At 49.2% G+C, this 22,334-nt stretch overlaps 1 protein-coding gene across 1 annotated transcript in view; it reads right to left on the reverse strand.

The window, feature by feature from the left end:
• Positions 1–22,141, reverse strand: part of ACTN1 (actinin alpha 1) — a 107,036-nt gene extending 84,895 nt beyond the window's left edge. The window contains exon 1 of the mRNA XM_017878615.1: positions 22,066–22,141. The gene's annotated coding sequence lies outside the window, so the exon portion shown is untranslated. The remainder of the gene's footprint in view (positions 1–22,065) is intronic.
• Positions 22,142–22,334: the final 193 nt, after the last annotated feature.

Consider the following 22,334-nt stretch of genomic DNA (forward strand, 5'->3'; position numbering starts at 1 on the left):
AAAGTTTCCTCCTAACAACTGGGGAGAAGAAGGGCATGTCTACCTGGCCCAGAGAATGTCTGGTTCAGGGAAGTGAAGAGAGGGAAGTGAGAGACGGCAGGTTTAGGTTCTCATTTATGATCGCTCCCACTTCCCTTCCATTTTACCAAACACCGTGGCTCTCCAGACAAGCCTCAGAGCCAGATAGGAACTTGAGGAACGTGGTCGGGGTCAGATCTGGCAAACATTTTCCCAGGCGATTCCACCACTTCTCGCACCGAAGCGCATCAGCCCGGGGTCCCGACCACTTGGGTCTCAAGCCTGGCAGGTGGTAGCTGTTGAGAAATCTGCTAAGAAGCCAGTCACTGATAATTTAACATTTCCTCCCAAACATTTAGACATTTAAAACTTTTCTAAACCATTTTCTATGATTAATAGATTAATAGGTTAACAGGTCCTTCAAAACCTTAGAAATATATGCTCAGAGGCAGACAAATTAGTGGCTGATAAGACCGTTTGGGGCAGAGGAAAATCAGGTGGCCCATCCACCTAGACAGACTACTAGCAGGGGACTGTCCCAGGCTCAATCCCCTGCCTGCCAAGAGACGAGTTCACTGCAGCAGTGAACCAGGTGTGTGCACCAGGCCACACACTTCTGTGCTCTCAGGGTGGTAGAATTTCTCCTAATTCTTATTTTCTTCTTTGTACTTTGCTGTAGTTTCCAAATTTTCCACAATAAATATTACTTTCCTTTTCAATTAAGAAAACAACAGGTGGCATATTAAGCTGGTCAGTCTTTTCAAAGCAATTGATTCACATGGAAAAGGACTCAGAAATGATCCTCTCCAAGTATGGTCAAAAAACCCAGCTTCTGGATATTATCCAAAAATGCAGGAAAACGTCCACATGAAAGGAATATTTATAGAGGCATTATCTATGATAGGCCAAAACTGGAAACCACGAAAGTGTCCAATAATGGGAGAATTATGAGTAGAGGACATGTCAGCAGCCGAGCGTGAGGCAGCTGGTAAGGGGGACTTACCCAGGCCCAGCCCCGACTGACCACACTGTTCCCTTCCTGAAGGGCCTCATCCCAGTTCTGTGGGCAGATCCCAAACTGCTTCTAGAAGACAACTTTGACCTCGACAGCCATCCTTCTGGAAAGGGAGAGTGGGTCAGGCTCTCATTTTCATAATAAAATAGCAGCTTTGCCCTTCACGTGCTTAGCACCCAAAGCAAATATTCAGGTTGGTGCAAAATTCCCATTACTTTTAATTGCAAAAACCGCGATCACTTTTGCACCAACCTAATAGCTCTCTTTTCTGTCAAGACCTCAGAAAACCTCTGAATTCCGAACCAGGAGTCCACACAGCCTGTTCTCCAGCTCTTGTCAAACAACTGCCACGAGAGAGTCTCCAAGAAGTGCTCAAGGGTATCTCAAAGGACTTGTGCCTCTCTGAGGTTAAACCTCTGGAAAGAGTGGAGCTCGAGTTCATTGCCTCAGCTCCCCACAGAAATGCCTTCCTACAAGTGTGATTTAACACCATACCTGTGGCTTTCAGTGGGAGCTGATTTAAGAAACAAGTATACAAAAAAGTTTCTGTGTGTTCCATGAAACTAATACTGACAACACTGTTTACTGCACCACTCTCCTAAAATGGTAAAACTCAGTTTTAGTACTTACAAAAGTGCCCCTTTCTTGTGAACTGGTATACTTTCTTCTACTAAGAAATAAACATTTTGATACTTCCAAGTTCTCCTTTTGCTTTGGCTGCCAGGAAGCTCAGAACCAGGGTCTGTGCTGACTTACAAAAACTAATCTTTTTTAATATTAGGCTAGGCAAAATAAGCCAGACATAGCAAATACTGCATAATCTAACTTGTATAAGGAATCTAAAAAAATCAAACTCAGAAGCAGAGAGTAGAATGGTGGTTCCTAGAGCTGGGGGGGTTGAGAGAAATGGGGAGATGTTGGTCAAAGGGTACAAACCTTCCATCAGGATAGTTACTATTGCTAATAATACTACAGTTGAGCCCCTAGAACATGTGGGTAAGAGGCAACAACCCTCACACTCCCATCATGCAGCAGAAAATCCACGTATAACTGACTCCCAAAAAACTGAACTGTTATAGCCTAGTGTTGACCAGAGGCCTTACCTATAGTACGAACATTTGATTAAAAACACATCGACATCCATGTTGTATGTTATATACTGTATTCTTACAATAAAGTAAGCTACAGGAAAAAAAATGTTATTAAGAAAATCATAAGGAAGAGAAACTATATTTGCTATTCATGAAGTGCAAGTGGATCATCATGAAGGTCTTCATCCTGGTTGTCTTCACACTGCGTAGGCTGAGGAGGAGGAGAAGGAGGAGGAGGACAGCTACTGCTGTCTCAGGGGTGGCAGAGGCAGAAGAGGCAGAAGAGGAGGAAGAGGAGGCAGGAGAGGCAGGCACACTCGGTATAACTTTTACGAAAAAAAATCTGCTTGTAAGTGAACCTGCACAGTTCAAACCTGTGATGTTCAAGGGTTGGTTGTATATTGTTTATTTGAAATTTGCTAAGACAGCAGATCTTAGTGTCATCACATACATACACATACAAACAATGACAACTGTGTGAGGTGATGGATGTGTTAATTAACTTGATTGTGGTAATCATGTCACAGTGTACATGTCTATCAAATCATCACGTTGCATAACTGAAATATATATAATTTAAAATTTTAAATTATACCTCAATAAAGCTGGCGGAATTACATTAAAATTTCTTAAAAACTAACCTCTTTTAATGTTGTTCTCTTAACAATTGTCTCACCGCCACTATGACATAGCTCTGGATCTTCTAACTTTAATTTAAAACTCTGGCCCAGGCACAGTGGCTCACACCTGGAACCCCACATTTTGGGAAGTGAAGCAGGGAGGATCACTGAAGGCCAGGAATTTGAGAGCAGTCCTGGCGACTTGACAAGACCCTATCTCATCTCTATAAAAAATAAATGAATAGGCCGGGCCATGTGGCTAAGCCTGTAACTCCAAGCCGTTTGGAGGCCGAACGAGGCGGAACGCGAGGATCAGGAGATCGAGACATCCTGGCTAACATGGTGAAACCCCCCGTCCTAACTAAAAATCAAACTAGAGCCGCGAGTGCGGGCGCACTGTAGTTCCCAAGCTACTTCCGGCGAGGCCTGAGTGCAGGAAAGAATGGCCAGTGAACCGCGGGAGCCGGCAGCTGCGGAGCTGAGATCCGGTCCACTGCACTCCAGCCGGGCGAGCAGAGCGCAAGACTCCCGTCTCAAATAAATAAAATAAATAAATAAATAAATAAATAAATAAATAAATAAACAACAAAAGCTTCTGAAGGAAGGGGGTGTGGTGGCTCACATTGTAATCCTGGCACTTTGGAAGGCCAAGGTCAGATGACTTCTTGAGACCAGGAGTTCGAGATCAGCCTGGTCAACATAGCAAGACCCTGCATAAGAATGTAAAAATTAGCCAGGCATGGTGGCATGCACCTGTAGTCCCAGCTACTCAGAGGAGGCTTAGGTGGGAGGATCCCTTGAGCCCAGGAGTTTGAGGCTGCAGTGAGCTATGATAGCACCACTGCATGCCAGCCTGGGTAACAGAGTGAGACCCGGTCTCTAAAACAAAATAACAACAACAACAAAAAAAACTGTTATACACGAGCCTTTTAATATATCCAACTCAAATGCTTTTTGGAAAGAGGCAGGAAAGTACAAATAAACATGTATTTATGAAACAAATCTATACTTGGATCTCAGTTTCTCCAGGGAAGGAACATGAAGGCTGTGTGGCTATATAAGAAAAAGTGTTTTTGATAAAATGCCAAGTGGGGAAATAAAAAAGCAGAGCGAAATTTTATATACACTATGATTACTGCTATCAGAATAATGCAGGCATGAAGACTAAAATAAAATAGGTTTCTAAAAATATAAATTGTTGTGTTTAGGAGAAAGGGTCTAAGATGGTCATTTTTCTCCCCTAACTTATTTATCTTCTCAAATGGAAACAGAGGCCCATGTGGGTGAAGCAAGTAAGGCGGGCAGAGGCTAGAAATGCAGCGTTCCCCTGGGTGTTCTGATGCATCTCACAGGATGCCGCATGGGGCACGGGGTGCGAGGCGCAGGGCGCGGGGGTACAGGGGCGGGCTATAGGCCCTATGTGGTCCTGAGGGACCAGCCCCCAGTGGGTGGTGCCATGGATTTCACAGGGTCTTGGATAAAATGGCTTGTACATTCAAGTCACAACTGTTTGAGATTCTTGCAATACCCCTGACATGTTCTGATCACTCCCTCACAACTGGGCACTTGGGAAGGGGCACAGAAGGAGGAGCCAGGGGCCATGACCCTGGCCTCAGATGCCTAGGACTTGGTGGGCAAACTAGTTGCTCCTCATCCCTCCAGCACCGGATCAGAAGCCACTCCCCACAGGAAGCATTCCTCAGCCACCTCCAGAAACTACCCCCATGCCCGAACGACAGGCCTTCACACCCACCCAGCCTATACTTCTCCTTCACAAGGCACCCTGAAAGCTTGCCCTCTGCACCCATCTACCCCCTGGACCACAAGCCCTGGCCCAGTACAGCTGTGGCTGGTGTGCAGCCCACATCAGCTGAGTGGCCAGCAGAGAGAATAGCTCACCCTCTGCACATGGCCAAGGTTTAGCCAACTAGGCTAGTAGCTTCCCCGAGTCAGGATCCCCAGTGACGCCAGAATGACTGGCAGCTGCCTTTATTGCCCCGCATCTTTTATGACAAGACCCCACATCCAGGGCACGGGCACCTGGGTGATCTGAGGAGGGGACAGAGGCAGGGTTCACTGCTCAAATTCCCGCCTAGCCTTGGCGAGCAAGCGGGAGAGGCAGGGCTGACTCACCAGCTTGCAGGTGGAGTGAGCTCATTCCCTTCCAGGGCATCCTTGGAACTGGAAACCCACGGCAGTGATGGTTCCCATGGCAACGGGCCAGCACCTCCTCCACAGCCGCCTTCCCAGGAGCACCATTTGCCTGTGCCCACGGGTCACTTACCCACCCTCCCCAGCCTAAATCTCAGAACTCAGAGTAAGGAGAGGCCTTGAAGACCAGGCAATGCAGAGTCCTCCTCTCTCCACACCCCAGCCCTGCCTGCTTCCAACCTGAGACTACCTCAACACATTTAAGACCATGAAACTCTCGCCCAACCATGCATCCCTTCTCTGGAAGGCTGTCAGAAATTCTATTCTGAGCTAGATTCCATCTCCACACAATTCTCACCAAGTCCTACTTCTCCCCATTGGGTCAACCCAATACATCCCCTTTCAAATGACAGCCTGGAGCCTGCTCTAAACACCCCAGATCAATCAAATAGTCCCGATACGGTTTCCGCCCTTCTGCACCCGCTGTGTGGGTTTTTCTGCATGGGATTATATTGGTCTATAATCTTCTCAACGTATGGAGTCGAATTCAGACAGCCATGCACTGAGCAGGTCTCAGGACAAGCCTGGTGCCTGCTACTGCCTCGAAGATGCCCAGAGCTTATCTCTCACCGACTCACCAGTCCTCACTGTTGCCCACCCCCAAATATCTTTCACTCCAGCTGCATCCAGCCAACTCCTCACTTGCCTCCTGCCCCTCCCTCCTCAGAACTTTGCATTCCCTTTTTCTTGCCTTTGGTCACACTCTTTGCAGGCCTACCTCCCCCTGACCCTGCCCCCACACCAGCTTGGCCTGACTCACATATTCCAGATTTGATTTTTAGCTCACATGATCACCTCCTCCAAGAAGTCCTACCTGTCTCCTCCAGGACGGGCTGGAGCCTTCCTTGGAACTCCATTCCTATACCTGATGTGATATCTTTGTATATGACAAGGAAATTGCCCGTCCCTGGGTCTCTCACCCACGGGCCTCCTTGGAGACAGAGACCGTGCATCTGCCCCTCACCTGCAAAGAATGTCTGCTTTATGTTTGTTAAGTCTGGGTGGCAAGCAGGTAGATATTCATTTTTATTATTCTCAATGCTTTTTCTTATGTTTGAAATGTCAACTTTAAAAAAAGATGATCCACAGTAAACATGAGTTGAGTAGATGAACTGGGGCTGGCTGCAGTGCCTCCGCCCCAATGTGTGTTTGAGAAGCTCACATACCCAGCTGAATTCACCCTTCAGAAACTTTCCTCCCACTTGGGGCTGGAACCCAACACCAACTGGCCAGTTATCCAGAGCAGTTAGTTCAAACCCTCAGGGGAGCACCTGCGACTTGCCTAGTATGGCAGCACCACAAAGATGAGGTTTCATTCATACTATGTATCATTTCTTCTCCGCGTCCCTTCTCACTTGAGAAGTTCCTTGCAGTTCACACTAGCACACTAATCTCAGTGCCAATAAAACAGCCCAGATGGTTAAATATTACAGGCAATTCTGTTGTTAACTGCTGAAACTGAGTAATGGGTACACAGGAAATCACTATACTATTCTCTCTACTCCTGTGTGTGAATTTTCCATAATAAGTTTTTAAAAATTCATTCATTTCAATGAGAACACTTGGACACAGGAAGAGGAACATCACACACCGGGGCCTGTCGTGGGGAGGGGGGAGGGGAGAGGGATAGCATTAGGAGATATACCTAATGTAAATGACGAGTTAACGGGTGCAGCACACCAACATGACACATGCATACATATGTAACAAACCTGCACGTTGTGCACATGTACCCTAGAACTTAAAGTATAATAAAAAAGAAAAAAAATTCATTCATTTATTCATGCAACTAACATGCATCATGGATAAAGAGAGAAATAAGAATCACCTCCTTATGAATTCGTAATTTTATTAAATTCTAAATTGCTTGCTACCTTATCCCACCCCAGGAATTAAACATCTATTGGCATTTGTAACATAAAGGTTATGCTGACCTACCAAAGATGAACAGCAAATAAGGGGCTCCAGTACTGCCTCTCCTGGACTATGGGGAGCAGGGAGCCTTTCCAACCCTGCCTATTCCACCTACACTTGAAGGCTCCCATGCACAGGGGCATCATCGAAAGGCAGCAAGGAGCTGCAGGAAGCCAACAGCATCCCTCCAACTTAAAGGCAACTTTCCCTCAAAAAACAGGATTCAGGTACCCTCCACTCTACCATTATGACTTTTCCGTAAAGCCTCCACCTGACCCTGAGCCACCCCCACCTCCACTGCTCAATACAGCGCTGGGACTTCAGTCTCCATGACCAGAGACGGGCCACTTTCCTGGTGCACAGGAATGCACGGGTCAGGAGAGAAGTGTATGGGGCCCGGGAGGGTGGAGACTCAGCTCCATCTCTCATGAGGAGCCTCCCTTCTCCAGCCAGGGCTGACAGCTGGTGCTCACCACCAGAAGGAATGACCCAGCAGAGAGGAAGCAACTAGGACAGTGGTTAGCAGTGTGCGCTCTGGCCAGGCAGCCCTGAAATCAAAGCCCAGCTGCCCCACTAAAAGCTGTGAGTTGGGAGAAAATATTTCATCTCTCTAAGCCTCAGTTCCTTCTGTAAAGTGGGACTAAAAATGTCACAGTACCTTTTCCTCATAGGGCGACTATGATGATTCCTTGGTATAATGCACGTAATGGACTTAGCACAGTGCTGGACACGCGGTAATAAGTGCTGGCTATTAATACCAAGTTCACTACAGCCAACAGGCTGCCTCTGTCCTGCAGGCTCATTTCTCCATTCCCTCAACTGCAAACGCAGGAGCCAGTCTCAGGAACATCAGAGTGTAAGGGCCCGCATGTGGATCACTACCTCCAACTTGGCAGGGTACAGCTGCCTGCATGTGTGAAATTCATCTGAAATTGACCACCCACACACTAGCCAGAACCCCAGCAGATTCATTTGCCTTCAGAATACAGAGGCCTGCCCCATGTGCATCTATCTGCAGGTGTTCTGGAGCCCACCTGCAAGGATGACTTCAGAAGATGGCTTACGTATACCCAGAATAAAGAATCCTTACCAAAGCTAGCCCCACAAGGAATGAACTCATGGCAGAGTGTCCTTGGACAAATCAGATTACCACTATGGACCACATCCCTTTATCTGAGGGAGAAGAGGGGTAGGTGACAGTGCAGGTCCCTTCTGGCTTGGGCATTCTATTGATTTCTCAAACTGCTGCAAAGGAGAGAAGGGCCAGAGCTAGGCTCTGGAAATAAACAAGTGGAAGACAAGGCTACCTATTGACACCAGTCCCTTGGGCAGATTCCAGACTGAAAGCCTTGCTCCCTGGCTCCAGCCAGTGTTTCAGACCCACTGAGCCCAGAAGCAAGCAGCCTCCTCACACCAGGCCTGTGGGTCAGCCAAGCCTACACAAAGGACCAATTATGATCAGTCCACCTTGCAGTTCTCCTGAGCCACCTCCAGCATCCCCAGACACACCTGGAGCACCCAGGCTAGAAGGCAGAGCTAAGGTACCCTTCACCAACACCAAACAAGGGAGAGTGCCTCCCTGACTCTCACCTCCCCCAGGCACCTAGCCTCCCAATCAGGACCACACCCTAAGCAGGTATTTCCAGAGACAGAGTGAATGCAGAGCCCAGGACACAAAGAGCACTAGCTTCTGGGTCTATCTATAAAGAAAGCACATTCACCTGGCCCCACTTGCGCCCTCCCTAGAGGGTGAGAACAAATTCCTCAAAGCTGAGACACAGAGGGCTCCTAAAGAAGCTGTGTTCACAGCATAGTCAACTTCAGGGCCAGGCTACGAAGCCCAGGAGTCAACTGCAAGGTCACCTTTAGAAGTGCCTGACTCAGATAAGTATGGTGGCTCATGCCTGTAATCCCAGTACTTTGGGAGGCAGGAGATTGTTTAAGCCCAGAAGTTAGAGACCAGCCTGGGTCACACAGCAAGACCCTGTCCCTACAAAAAAATAAAATTATCCGGGCATGATGACACACTCCTGTGGGCCCAGCTACTTGGGAGACTGAGGTGGGAGACTCACTTGAGCCCAGGAGGTAGAGGCTAAGATCATGTCACTGCACTCCAGCCTGGGTGACAGAGCGAGACCTTTCTCAAAAAATAAAAACATAACCAATTTTGTTTTTAAAAAAAGAAGTGCTTGACTCTGCAGAGTGTCCCCCAAGAGGGCAGAAACACAGAATGTTGGCATCACCCCAGACCCTTAGAGATCATCTGCATATGATAATCCAAGTACAGCCTTAAGAACAGAGCCTCACCACCATCCTACCATCCAATTTCTCGGTTTATAGGTGGTTTCGGGTGTGGCTTATCCAGCATCACAAAGTGGCCACAGGCAGCACTAGGACAAGACCTCAGGTCTCCTGAGGTCCTGGTACCTAACACACGACCACTCTTTCTGTTCCTGGGGGACAAGATAGGTTTCTGCCAAGCAGCTCTCTGGCCTAATAAATCAAAGAAGACAGTCTTTTCACATTTATCCCCACTCCCAAATGCTACTCCCAAAGTTCCAACAGAAAGGTAGCAGGAGGCAGGTGAAAGTTTTGCTGAACCCCACATGCTGGGAAGCTAGAGGCCCCACAGTTATCTAGATCCACACCCCTTGGGATACTATGGCTAAAGGCAGTGGGCTGCTGACGTCCAACACTCCAGAGAGAACCCTCAGTGGAGGGACTGGAAGGAGAAGGAAAACCAAGACCCATGTTTTATTCCTTTAAGGTCCACAAACCCACACAAAAGGACCAGAAATTCCCTGTGATTTTCTGAGGCAGGTCCCAGCCAAATGCAATAACCCCACCCTCCAGAGAGGAAGGGGCAGGGTACAGAGGGACATGTCAGTATGGCCAGCACCTTGGAATCTGATGGGCAGCTAGCCAAAGATAAAAACGCAGCTGGGCTGACTGGTAGGGAGCTGGGAGGTCTGTGCCAGCTCCAACCTGCCTGCCATTGGAGGCACCAGCTCAGAGAGGGGTGCTGAGCAGCATGGCAGGGGCTGAGGTCATCCTAGGCTGTGACCCCATCCCAATGACAAGGCCAGCTTCCCTGGCCCCTGGCCTCCTTCTGATTCCAGGACACATCTCTGAGTCCCGAGGAGCCAACTGGGCCTCTACCCTGGCCCCAGGGATCAACTTCATCTCTGGGGTGGTCCTTGGTGACTCAGACCACCGGCTCCCAGACCCTCAGCATCTGTCAGTTGTCTCCTGAGGGACTACAGCTGCCACACTCCTGTCTAAAGGCCCTCACCACCACCGTTCATCAACACTGGATACTCGATGAATACCTAGTATGTGCAAGCTTGATTCTTGCTTACCTGCTCTTTGGGGGGCTAGGATGAGCTGATCAGGATGCTCCTGAGAGTCAGTTACTGGGGGACCCCAGGAGACTCCATAAATCCACCTTTGATCATCGAAGGAGCCTCAGATCGGTCACAGATCAGTGACATCCCAGAGAATCCTCTAAATGTCTTTAGAGAGGAGTTTCACAACAGTGCCCCAAGAAAGTGTGATGAAGGCAGGCAGGCTGCCATACATCTGTCCTTTCTGACTCTCCTAGCTCAGGCACTAACTGGGCAAGGCAACGGCTGAGTGGCCGAGAGCCAGAAGATAAGAAGGCAAGAGCAGGGAAATCAGGCAAGGACAAGGGCCACTCAACCGGGACCCCACTTGCTGTCCTCGGAGTCCAGGAACGGGCCTGGCAGAGTGGGGCTCATCGTGGCTCCCCACATCTGGCCTCTTCCAAAACTCTACATGCAGCCCAAGCCTCGTATCCAGAGCACAGTCTCTTGTCTTGCAGAGCACAACCAGCTTCCAAATGGCGCAAGAGGCTGCTGTGAGCCATAAAATATAAATTCATTTAGAAGCATTCCCAAATTCACTATAGCTTTTCGTCATGACATATTTGCTTTATCAAGAAGTAATAAAAGCACAACTATTACCCTGGGAGGTGAAAAAAATGGCAACGTGACATAGGTCCCTAAGAACTTGAATCTCAAGCCCAGGAAAAGAGGGCAGCAAGCAAGGGACCAGGGACCCATAGGTATGGACACCGGATGCCACACACATGCGTGGGTGGGAAGAGAGTAAGACACTGAGACTGACGTCTCCTGCCCTCCCTCATCAAACATCAGCAAGTCTTTGAACTCTGGCGGGGTGCAGGGCGGCAGGTGTAACATACGAACGCCACCGCAGAGGCAGGAAGCTGGGTTCAGTCCCACCTGCCACCTACAAGGAGCTGTGTGACTTGGGCAAGTGCTTTGGAACTCAGCAGTCTCAGCCACAAAACAGGGATGGCAGAGCTCCCACCAGGTCTACCTTTACAGTTCCCCGGCAAAGGAGAGGTGGGAGCGAAAGGAGCAATGAATAAAGTGATGCACTGGGTATGACCCCATCTACACAAAGTTTTAAAACAGGGACAAAGATACAGACAGCTACATAGGCAAGAAGTGTATAGGAAATGTATAGGAACAAAACACCAAGCTTGGAACAGCGGTTAACTCCGGTGAGGGAAGGGAGAATGCTGGGGCCTCAACTCGACAAGGTACTCTTTCCTGAAAATGAAAATCTGAAGCCAACATGGTCTTTGTGAACTGGCTTCAAGATCAGAAAATCTAGAAATACTTGCTGTAACCACCTGAACCTTTCAGGTCTTTCCAAATACCCTCAAATGTCCTTTACCTCCCACTAAGCCATCCATATGGGTATTGTGAGGATTACATTAATATCTGAAAGCACTTAGAAATGTGCCTGGCCCAAAGCACAGTCCCAGGGCTGGCTAATGCTGGGGGTGGGTCAGGGGGATGCACAGATGCTCAGCTCCATATTCCCAGAACAGTCCCTGGGCTAGCAAGATGGGCCTAAGGTAAGCTTGCTTCCAAACCAGTGGCTTCTGGGGAAAAGGCGTCGGGTACGGGTCCTCCAGCCAGGCACCTTTGGGTGCTACTGTGGCCTCTTTGCCCGTGCCAAGGAGCCTCAATGAGGGGGTGGCACATGGACCCACTATATAACTGAGCCCCCAATGTGGTATTCCTTAAAAAAAACTACATACAATGAACCTCTAAATATAAGAAAAGAAAGAGAGGAAAGAGAGAAAGCTACAAAGCAAAGCTTCATTTGGAGCTAAAGTTGGGAAAATATGCAGATTTCTAATAAGAGGCCTCAGGGCTTCATGCATGCAAAGACACCTCCATGCAGCCCCAGCCACCAGTATCCGAAATGAAGGACAGGAAACCAGGGGTCTGGCCCCATTTCCCTGCCTCCAGGAAAACACAATTCATAAGCCACCTCCTGCATCTCCCAGCTCCCAGGGCTGAGTCTGGAAAAGCACTTTGGGTTCCTGGAAAGAAAGGCCCTTACAAAATATCGGGAACTGACTGGAAAGCGCCATTATCTATTATCTGGAGGATGTCTGTGGCGTTTAAAAAGGAGCCACTCCTCTGCCAAGGTCAAGGACGTGGCCAAAAACAACAGAGGGGCTTCTTGGAGCCAGAGAGACACATGCAGCCAAACGCTGACAGACACCCCATGCTCACAGACCCGACAGACACAAGTGTCAAGACAGAGGGCTTCGGTGGAGGCTGCCCTCCTTTTCCTGGACCAAGCCCTCATATTGGGGGTGTCGAGACTTGACTCAGAATAATTAAAAGCTCCTCTTCCCTATCCCCAAACCACAGGCTGTTATGCATTGGACATCTCCACATCAGACATAAGGAGAAAAGATAGAGTCTGATTTTAACAATCCCCTCCCACCCACATGCAAGCCTTGGTGCCTCTTCCAGCCTGGAAAGCCAAGTTCCATTAGGGGACCGGCCTAAAGGAGCCCACCCACCTTGAAGTTGCCTCCCCTCCTGTCATTTCACCTACAGATGATTTGAAAATAGAGCTCAGATGCTGTCTCACTCCCATCAATTATAATCAGCTTTGCAGATGGCTTTTAAAAAATAAATCTTCAGGCCCATAAAAATGCTCCCCTACAAGCCCTGGCCTGGCCTCAATCACAGGCCTTGTGACCACGCTCCCAACCAGCTCCACCATCACCCACCACCAAGACACAGGAAAAACAAGGTAACAGGGAGGAGCCTCCCTTCCCCCAGCCAGCTGCTCTTCCACCTCGAGGTGAACATTTGGGGCCTCTGATTTAGGCCTGGAAAGTTCAAAGCTGGGGGTCAGGAAATGGCACTGCCCCCCACTTGGTGCTGTTCTCTGACCTGGCACAAAAACTCCCCAGCCCTGCAGTGCCAAAAGCCAACCTAAGTCCCCCACTCCCTCATCAATTTTCTAAATTGTCTCAAGGCTTAAACAAGAACCTGAAACGTTACAGGTTTCACATGCACAGACTTTTAAAATCAAAATAAACCTGAGCCTCAGCTGCCTGGTTCAAAGCCTGTTTGGTTCCCGTGGTGACCACAAAGGAAGAGACTCTCTAAAGGGAAGGACAGACAGAACAGGTGAAACTGAAGGAACCAAAACAAGAGAGAAGGGGAGGGTGGTGCTGAATCTTAAAGCAGGGGAAGCTAGCTCCCAAAAGCTGGGGTCAGCACCAGAAGCGGCCACCAGGAACGTGGGATTGGGGAGGCCTCCAAGTTCAGGGGACTTTAGTCTATTCCTGACAGTTACTGCTTCAACTGAAAAACACAGAGAAATACAACTTGCATCCTTCACTACTTTCAAAACCAAGAAAAGTACCTTCACTGAGGCCTATGTCCATCCCCTTAACCCTCACAGACCCTCCTGTCAAAGACCTGGATTGAAAACCAACTCTACTTCCAGGCTACAGAAAGCCGGGTAAAGTCGCTTAACCTTTCTGAGCCTTACTTTCCCTGCATGTAAAATGGGGATAAGACCTCACAAGTTTGTTCACCGTGATTACTGGAGAGAAAGCCACACATGGAAGCATAAATGTTAAAAATGTGCCACAATGAGTTGTTCTCTTATTTCAATTTTATATAAGCCTTGCCTCCCAATTCAAACATAAACTCCTAATAGCAAAGAGTGTGTCTGTACTTCTGGTTAAGAGCTGAGTTCAGAGGTCAATCTGCCTAATCTTGGGCAAGTTACTTAACCTCTCTGGGCTTCCATTTCCCTGTCTGTACCAAGAAAACTAACAGTCCCTTCCCCAAAGAGTTGTTTGACAGGTGGAGGTAATCCAAACCATTCAGCCTTTAATCAGTGTGAACTATTAGGCTTTGTGCTTATTTGGAAAACCAAGACATTGTTAATAAATACTGGCTGGCTGGTTGGTTGGTTGATATAAAACAGGTAACACACCTTTCCAGCCTTCCCTCATCTTCTCTTCCCTCCCCAGGAGGTGGTCAGTGTTTACATTTACCTCCGAGTACCTTGGGCTTGTGAAATGTTTTGAACCAAAATGAATGGTTCCCTTTAAGGGTGAAGGGTACCAGCACCTTCATTTCCAGGCCTCTCTCCCTGTGTGGCTGTGAGTGTGTTGTTCTCTATCTCGAAGCTCAGGATCTTCATCTATGAAGTGTCATCATCCCACATATCTTACAAGGCTGTTGTCAACGTTAAATGCAGCCACTGACATACGTGTCTGACATACACTTCATGTGCAAGAAGGGTTTCCCTAGGTCCCCCAGCCCTGCCCTGTGGGTGACAGGCCTAGGGAAGACTCCACTCCCTCTTAATGGAGAACAGATCCCCACCCCTGCTGTAGCCAAGGACCAAGGAGGCAGTTTCCAGGGGAACAGCATCCTCTGCAATGTACGCCCGATTTCCATCCTCGGCTGTCTTTTATTCTCCTCCCACCTCTGTAGTGGGCCAGGTCACCTTTCCCCACGATTGCTAGGCAACCTCCAAGAGTGGTACAGCTGCCTTCTTTGGGGGGCAGCCTGACCCTGCCCTCCCCTTCCCCTGCCTACAACCCTAAGGAAAGCTGCCTCACGTGGACTCCCACCCTGCCAACCCTGGGGAGAGCACATGGAGAGAAGCAATCCCAGGCCAACAGGATTTATAGACAGAGATTGGGAAGGAATTTTCCCCTTGGACTGAGACTTGGAAAATGAAGGCCACCCTCTCCCCACTCCACCCAGTCTTCTGTTTGCCTGTGCATATCTATGATCTACTCTGGTCAGTTTCCAAGGAAAGAGCCACATCCCGCTTTCTACAAAAGCTCCCACCCTTGTCTTCCTCTTCCAGGCTCCTCTCACTCATCATGAACCTGGACCCCAGCTCTGAACACTGGGCATGACAGAGGAGGGGACATACAAACAAGGGAAGAGGGACAAGGATGGCAGAAGCCATCAGAAATCCTGCTTGTTTACCTCTGGAGGTGGGATGACAAGCAATTGTCATTTTCTTCGTTATATTAGTTAATAATTTCTTAGGTTTTTAAAAATTGAGATAAAATTCCATGGCATAAAAGTCACCATTTTAAAACGTACAATCCATTGGTTTCAGGTATATTTGTAAGGCTGTGAAACCACCACTACTATCCAATTCCAGAACATTTCCATCACCAGGGTTTTGCTTGTATATATTTGTCTTGGGCTAAGTGTTCTACCCACGCAAGCATTCGTTGTATAAGCAGCAGAGCAAAGTTGAGAAGAAGTGCAAATGCTGGAGCCCGACTGCCTGGCTTCAGATCCCAGCTCCACCACTTGCTGGTTGTGTGGGCCTGGAGGAGTTCTGCAGCTTCTCCGAGCCAGCTCTCTCATCTGCAAAATGGGATAACAGGAGGATCCATCTCACAGGGTTAGATGCGCTCATGCATATAGAGTCCTTAGGACAGTTGCTGATAATTACCATGTGCTCAAAAAGGGGAGCCACTAGAATTATTATGAGAAAAGGAATTTTGTTAACTTCATGGCAGAATGGTGCATGCAGAAGGGGCCAGTTGGGGTCATGAATGTTGCCACACACAGCTTTGGGGCCTGCCCATCACTAGACCAGACTCACCATGCCCAGATAACCACACTCACCTGCCAGATAACCCCCTGGGATGACATGAAAGGAGGGAAAGCAAGAAAGGCAGGGAAGGGAGAGCCTGAGCAACCCTCTCCATGAGTTTCCCCCCATCTGCTGAGAAGGATGGATTCCTGGGAGCCTCGACTTGATGCCCAGCCTGGGGATAGGTGGGAAACAGGTATGGTTTGGCTGTGTTCCCACCCAAACCTCATCTTCAACTGTAGCTCCCATAATCCCCATGTGTCACGGGAGGGACCCGGTGGGAGGTAATTGAATCATGGGGGTGGTTACCCACATGCTGTTCTCATGATAGTGAGTTCTCACAAGATACAATGGTTTTATAAGGGGCTTTTCCCCACCTTCGCTCTGCACTTCTCCATCCTGCAGCCATGTAAAGAAGGACATGTTTGCTTCCCCTTCCGCCATGATTTTAAATTTCCTGAGGCCTCCACAGCCATGCTGAACCGTGAGTCAATGAAACCTCTTTGCTTTATAAATTACCCAGTCTTGGGTATGTCTTTATTAGAAGCGTGAGAATGGATGAATACAGAAACCTTGGTCATGCATGAAGAAGGAGGAAGGAGGGTTTCCGGGGTGGCTCTGAGCCCTGGTTTACTATATCTCCTGTCCCCACCACTCCTAAGGCTCCTTGCCTCAGTCAGAGCCAGGTTTGGCCAAACAGTACTTAGGAGGCCACCTGCACTGGCACCACGGGAGATGGAGCCAGAACCCTGGGCTAAACTGAATCATGAGTGCAGTGGGGGCTGACCCATCTGCCAGAACTAAGTAAGCAGGCTCAGCGGGTTTCCTCTGCCCCGGCCTCTCTGCCGTGACCTCTCCGGGGAGGTGCAGACTAGAACTGCCCAAACCAACTCAGTTGACGGGTTCCAGGACCCCATCAGTGTCCATGGTGAGTAACTCAGCCCAACCCACAGGCCCCTCTTGCAGAGACATGGCCTACCAACACCTCTCTGTGTACTCTAAAGAGGGCATAAAAGCAGGGCTGGTGGAGAAGGTGCGCTTTGGCTCCATACCAAGCCCAGGAAAACCATAGGTGGGTTACACATGGAGGCAGCTCAGGTGGGATTAACTGGCTGGGATGATCCCAACAATCTGTACAGAGGTGTGGCCTTGAGAGTCTGGTCTGTGACCTGTCCAGAAGGCCTGGCCACCTCTCGCAGAAAGGTGAGAGGTCAGCTCTGGGAGGGGCAAAACAAATGGAAAAGAACAATGAAGCTAGGCATAGTGGCTCACGCCTATAATCCCAGCACTTTGGGAGGCTGAGGCAGGAGGACGACTGGGGGCCAAGAGTTCAAGATCAGCCTGGGCAACATAGCGAAACCCCCATCTCTATAAAACACAAATTTAAAACTATAATAGAAGAATGATAAGGGAGAGTAATGGGAGGGGGTGTTCCCCAGCAAGGATAGTCACTGTTGCTCTGCTCTGCCCTTTCAGGCATCTCCCCTCTCCGCACCTCTGTTCTACATCACACACACACGCACACATACGCACGCACACATACATGCAGCTGAAATGCCAGAGAAAGGTAAGGCTCCCAGCAGAACCGCCTTCCTTTGAGTGCAGATCCTATTCCACAAGCTCCTGCCAATGGCCATTATTGGCAGAGCCTGTTGCAATTCTGCATCTTTCTGGTTCCCTATCTACCTAAACCATCATTTCCACACTCCACACAGCAAGCAGAGCATCTGATACCTAACAGGGGTTTAATGAACATCTACTGATTGCCTCCATGAGGAGGAACCATCCATATTCTCACCCTATTAAGGGCTGGGCTCTTTCCCAGAGACCCACCATAGCACATCTGTGACTAGGCCACATCTCAGGCTCCAGCTGCCCCACCCTGGCTCCAGGCCCCCAGGTCTTGTATGACAAGTCTTTGAGCCAGACTGATGGTTTATGGCCCCAGCCAGGTGCCCAGCCCCAGGCCTTCCTCGAGCAGACGAAAAGGGGTGTCCAAGTCCAACACAGCCTGCAGAGCCTGCAGCACCTCCCCAGAAGTCAGACTGAAGGGAGGGAGGTTCCTCCTCTTCCTCTTGAGAAGGTGGTAGCCATGCATCTTACAGGAGCTGCTAGCCTCATTCTCCTCCAAACCAAACTCCAGTGTCCGGCGACTTCAGCAGCCCCTTGGAGTACCACCATTTCTCAAAACTGGAAAATCTGGTTCTCAGGGCTCACCAGGCCTCCTCACACCTGCCTGTCTTACCGCAGCCTGGGTGGCAGCCAGAAGCAGCCCCCACGTGCCTGGTCTGAGGCCAGCTGGCCTCTGCAGCCCTATTCCCCAGTCCACCTCTCCTCAAGCTTTGTCAATCACTTCGCCAACCAATGGGGCAAGGTTTGGAGAAGGAGACACATCAGATGCTCAGATAAAGCAGGGCTGGGTTCACTGCTGGGAGGGATGGGTAGGGCCCAAAGAATGCCTCAGCCCGGGCCGGGGGCGATGGCTCATGCCTGTAATCCCAGCACTATGGGAGTCTAAGGCTGGCGGATCATGAGGTCAGGAGATCAAGACCAGCCTGGCCAACATGGAGAAACCCCATCTCTACTAAAAATACAAAAATTAGCCAGGCGTGGTAGTGCGTGCCTGTAATCCCAGCTACTAGGGAGGCTGAGGCCAGGGAATTGCTTGAACCTGGGAAATGGAGGTAGCAATGAGCCAAGATCGCGGCCCTGCACTCCAGCCTGGGCGGACAAAGCGAGACTCCGTCTCAAAAAAAAAAAAAAAAAAAAAAGGAATGCCTCAGCCTGAAGACATCCAGAGTTAAATCACTTACAGGGAATTCCTACCGTGTGGCCATTTTCCCTATATAAGCTGACATGGTGGGGTTGTTTGTTTTTTAAGTACTTTAACATCCACCCTTCATCCCCATACCCAGGGAGTACGGTAGGCAAGGAAGGCTACCTTATTCCACAGGTGAAGAGATTGAGCAATCACAGAGGTTAAGGTCAGACATCAAGGACAACACAACTCCTGTACACCCCTAAACAACCTTGGCTCCTGCAAAGATGGGTTTATATACTATGGCTTATCTCAAAGCCTATTGGGTAAAGACCATAGAAATTCCGGTTCCTCCAAATAACATTTACTGAGCACTCACTATATGCTAGGTGCTGTGCTAAATCCCTATATACATTGCTTCATTTAAACCTCCACACAACTCTATCAGGCAAGAACTATTATTATCCCCATTTCCCCATTGATATCGTCAGGCACACAGCAGGTAAGCTGACTTGCCAAGATCTCAACAGTCAACAGGGGCACCAAGATTTGGACTCACGGTGCACCCAGCACACATTTATCTGCAGAGTCTGGGACAGCCCCCAGGATAGGTGGTTATCTGAACATAAAGCATTTCATTGCCTTCCCCGCCCCCAAGCCTGAAGTTGGGAGCCACGCATGATGCCATTTATTCCATTTTTCAGAGACAGTCCTAGATCAGGCCACCTACAGCAGGCCTGCCCCTGTGCTCAGCACTAGGAATTCAGCAGAGAACAGGACAGGCTGGGTCCCTGCCTCCACGGACACTGCATGGGGTGAAGCTGCAAGGAGTGCAGAACAGGGAGGGGCCTAAGAATGGGGAGGACAGCCAATCCTCTCCTCTTTCTGGTTTTATTTCTACAAGGCATCACCCTGGTTTTGGATGTCCCATCTCTCCCCAGGTAAACTCTTTTACAGCAGATCCTCCTCTCTCTGTAGTCCTCCACCTTGACTGGTGGCCTTGGCTAGCTCCTGCAACAGCCTAGCTGTCCAGAAGGAAGTGCAAACAACATGTCCCCTCTTCCTGTGACCTATCCTCACCTGTCTGCTGAATGGGGATGTGGGCCTTATTCACAACCACCTCTTTTCACCTGCCAACGCTGCCTCTCTGTTTCAACATCCATTAGCTCAACAAGTATTGATTAAGTTCCTACACGTAAAAGGCCGCAGGCTGGCACCTGTAGAAACACACATTAAACCAGAATCTCCAGGACTTGAGAAGGAAGAGAGAAAATAAAATTTAACAGCAGAAGCTACCATTTACATATCTGTTCTCATCAAGCCAGCAAGGTGGGTATTAGCTCTTTTTTATAAGTAGGGAATTGGAGACTTGTAGAGGAACTTGCCCAAGGTCACAAGCCTGAAAATTATAGAGCCAGGATCCTACTCCAAGTTGATGCTCTCTCCAGCTTGACCTACACTGGGTACACACATACACCTAAGAACATGAGCAAAATTACATAAGGGAGAAAACTGGGGGCCGCAGTCACCCTGAAAATAACAGCAACTCCTAGGAAAAGCAACTTCAGAGCCCAGCCTCAAAGACCAGGAAGATTATGAAAGCTGGAAAAGGAGAGGAGTGCCTCTAATCCACGTGCTCTATCTGGAAGATAACTGCATTTTGTGTCTGGAGGCATGGCGACCAGCCCATGAACTCCGCACCAAAGCATTCTTTGAAAGAGGGACAAGCCTCGGCCAAGCCAGTGCAGCTTCTTGAGTCATGCCTCCTGCCTGCACAGACTTCTCCCTGCATCCACATCAGGCCATACTTTCACCAAGGAAGCATTTCTCAATGCGTCATTTAACCTGATTCCCCAGAAGAGTCCTGAGGGCTCCGTGGGCAGAAATGCATCCCATTTACAGAGGAGGAAACCTAATGAAAGTGCCACAAGAATGGGAGCTTAGTCTGTCTTGCTCAGTGCCCCATCCCTAATACCTGGAACTGTGTCTGGCCCAGAATGAGTGCTCACAAAGTATTTGCTGAATGATCTAATAATAAAAGCTCAATGAAATGGAAAGACTTGCCCAAAGTCTCACAAATCGCCATGGCTGCACCAAAGCTAAAAAGAGGGCCTTCTGCCTTCTACCAGGTGACCTTTGTATCCCTTTACACTGTGTCCTCCTCTTCCCCTCCTCACACTCACTCCCTGCCTCCTCTGGAACCATCAGCCTCTGTCCACTTGTGGACTCTGGTCCCACACAAACCCTGCCTCCCAGTCAGTAGAAAGAGTGTCAAAAGCAACACGTTTACCTTAAGTCTTATCCCTCACCTGTAATACTACCTCCTTAATATCAACCTGCTGAGAACCAGGCAGGCCAGAAATTCTGCACACTAAGGCCCACGAAAGATAATCTAGAGAATTAACAGGAAACAAAAAAAATGTGGATCTGAATCTTCCGAGTCAGGCCCAGAGCTCCTTCTGTGTGGCCCCTTCATCAACCCCGCCCAAAGCACGTGTCCGCTCTCCTGGTTCCGAGATGCTCTGGCTCTGGCTCTGGCTGCCAGGCCCAGCTTTCCTGCCTCCCTTGCCAAGGAGGGAAAAGTGAGGGGAAGCTGCCAGTCCCAAATATGGCTGCACCCCAGTCCCACCAAACACCAGTCTGGACTTGGAGCTAGTTACTTCCCCTCTCTGGCCCTGGTTTCCTCATCTTTGTGAGTGCCTGGCACATATCAGCAAATGCCAGCTCTTGGCACTGTTGAGTTTGCCTCCAGGATAACCCAATTTCCCAGACCACCTCTTCCTACCTGGCTGCCCAAAGGCCTGGGGCACACCCACTGCCACCCAGGTCAGAGCCCTGGGAATCTATATTCTCCCCAACTGCATTTAATATATTCATTCATTCAGAAATATTAAATACTATGTTCAGGCCGGTGCTCAGTGTCTGTCCCCCAGGAACTTGGTCTCACAGTCCTTTTCCTGGGCAGTTCCTGGGGCCTAGTTCCTGGGCAGCTCTGTTACTCCTGCCCCTCCTAGGCCCAAAGCAGGTGCTCCCTAAGCAGGGATTTCTCTTTTGCTTCTAAACCCCAAGGAAGACCCCAATCCACCATCCTAACCTCACTTCTAATTTAAAATCCATTCGCAAGAAGGCTTCACCCTGAAATTATTAAAGAGCCTTCTGTGTGGTGCCCCATAGGGATCTCCAAATTACCCACTCACTTTTCATTCCACCCACAGCACCCATAGTCCCAGGAAATTAGCCAAGTGAGTGGGGGACTGTCTGCAGCTCCCCCAGTCCTCAGCTCTTACTAGGAAGATGACAGGAAGAGGGGGAGTTTAAGCAACTGGCACATTACAAAGAAGTCAGTTCGAAGTCAGGGGACCTTTCCATGTCCGATTAGATGACCGATGACCGATGTCGCTGTATAGGGCCCAGCCTTGCATAGGCCTTGGGCACCGTGGCCCAGGTCATCCTGCTTTGAGGAATCCCATTGTGTGTGTTTTAGATTACCTCTGCCTGTCTGACGAAGTGAGTAAAAGGGCTCCGTTTCAGGGCCTGGGATTCCTGAGTGAGCTAATACAGGATGCCTTTGGCTGAAAAAAAAAAACTTCAGTCGGCTCTATAAACTACCCCCCTTTTAAGTTTAAAAAAGGGAATGAATGTTACCATTTTTGGACATGAGCGTTCTCCCTCAAGCCCAGCCCTAACCGCACTATCCAAAGGGACGCGCCATCCTGTCCCCCCCACCCCAAACCCCATTCCCAGATCAGCCGGGGGGG

The sequence above is a fragment of the Rhinopithecus bieti genome, unplaced genomic scaffold (genome assembly GCF_001698545.2).
Source record: "Rhinopithecus bieti isolate Rb0 unplaced genomic scaffold, ASM169854v2 scaffold_11252, whole genome shotgun sequence".
NCBI lineage: Eukaryota > Metazoa > Chordata > Mammalia > Primates > Cercopithecidae > Rhinopithecus > Rhinopithecus bieti.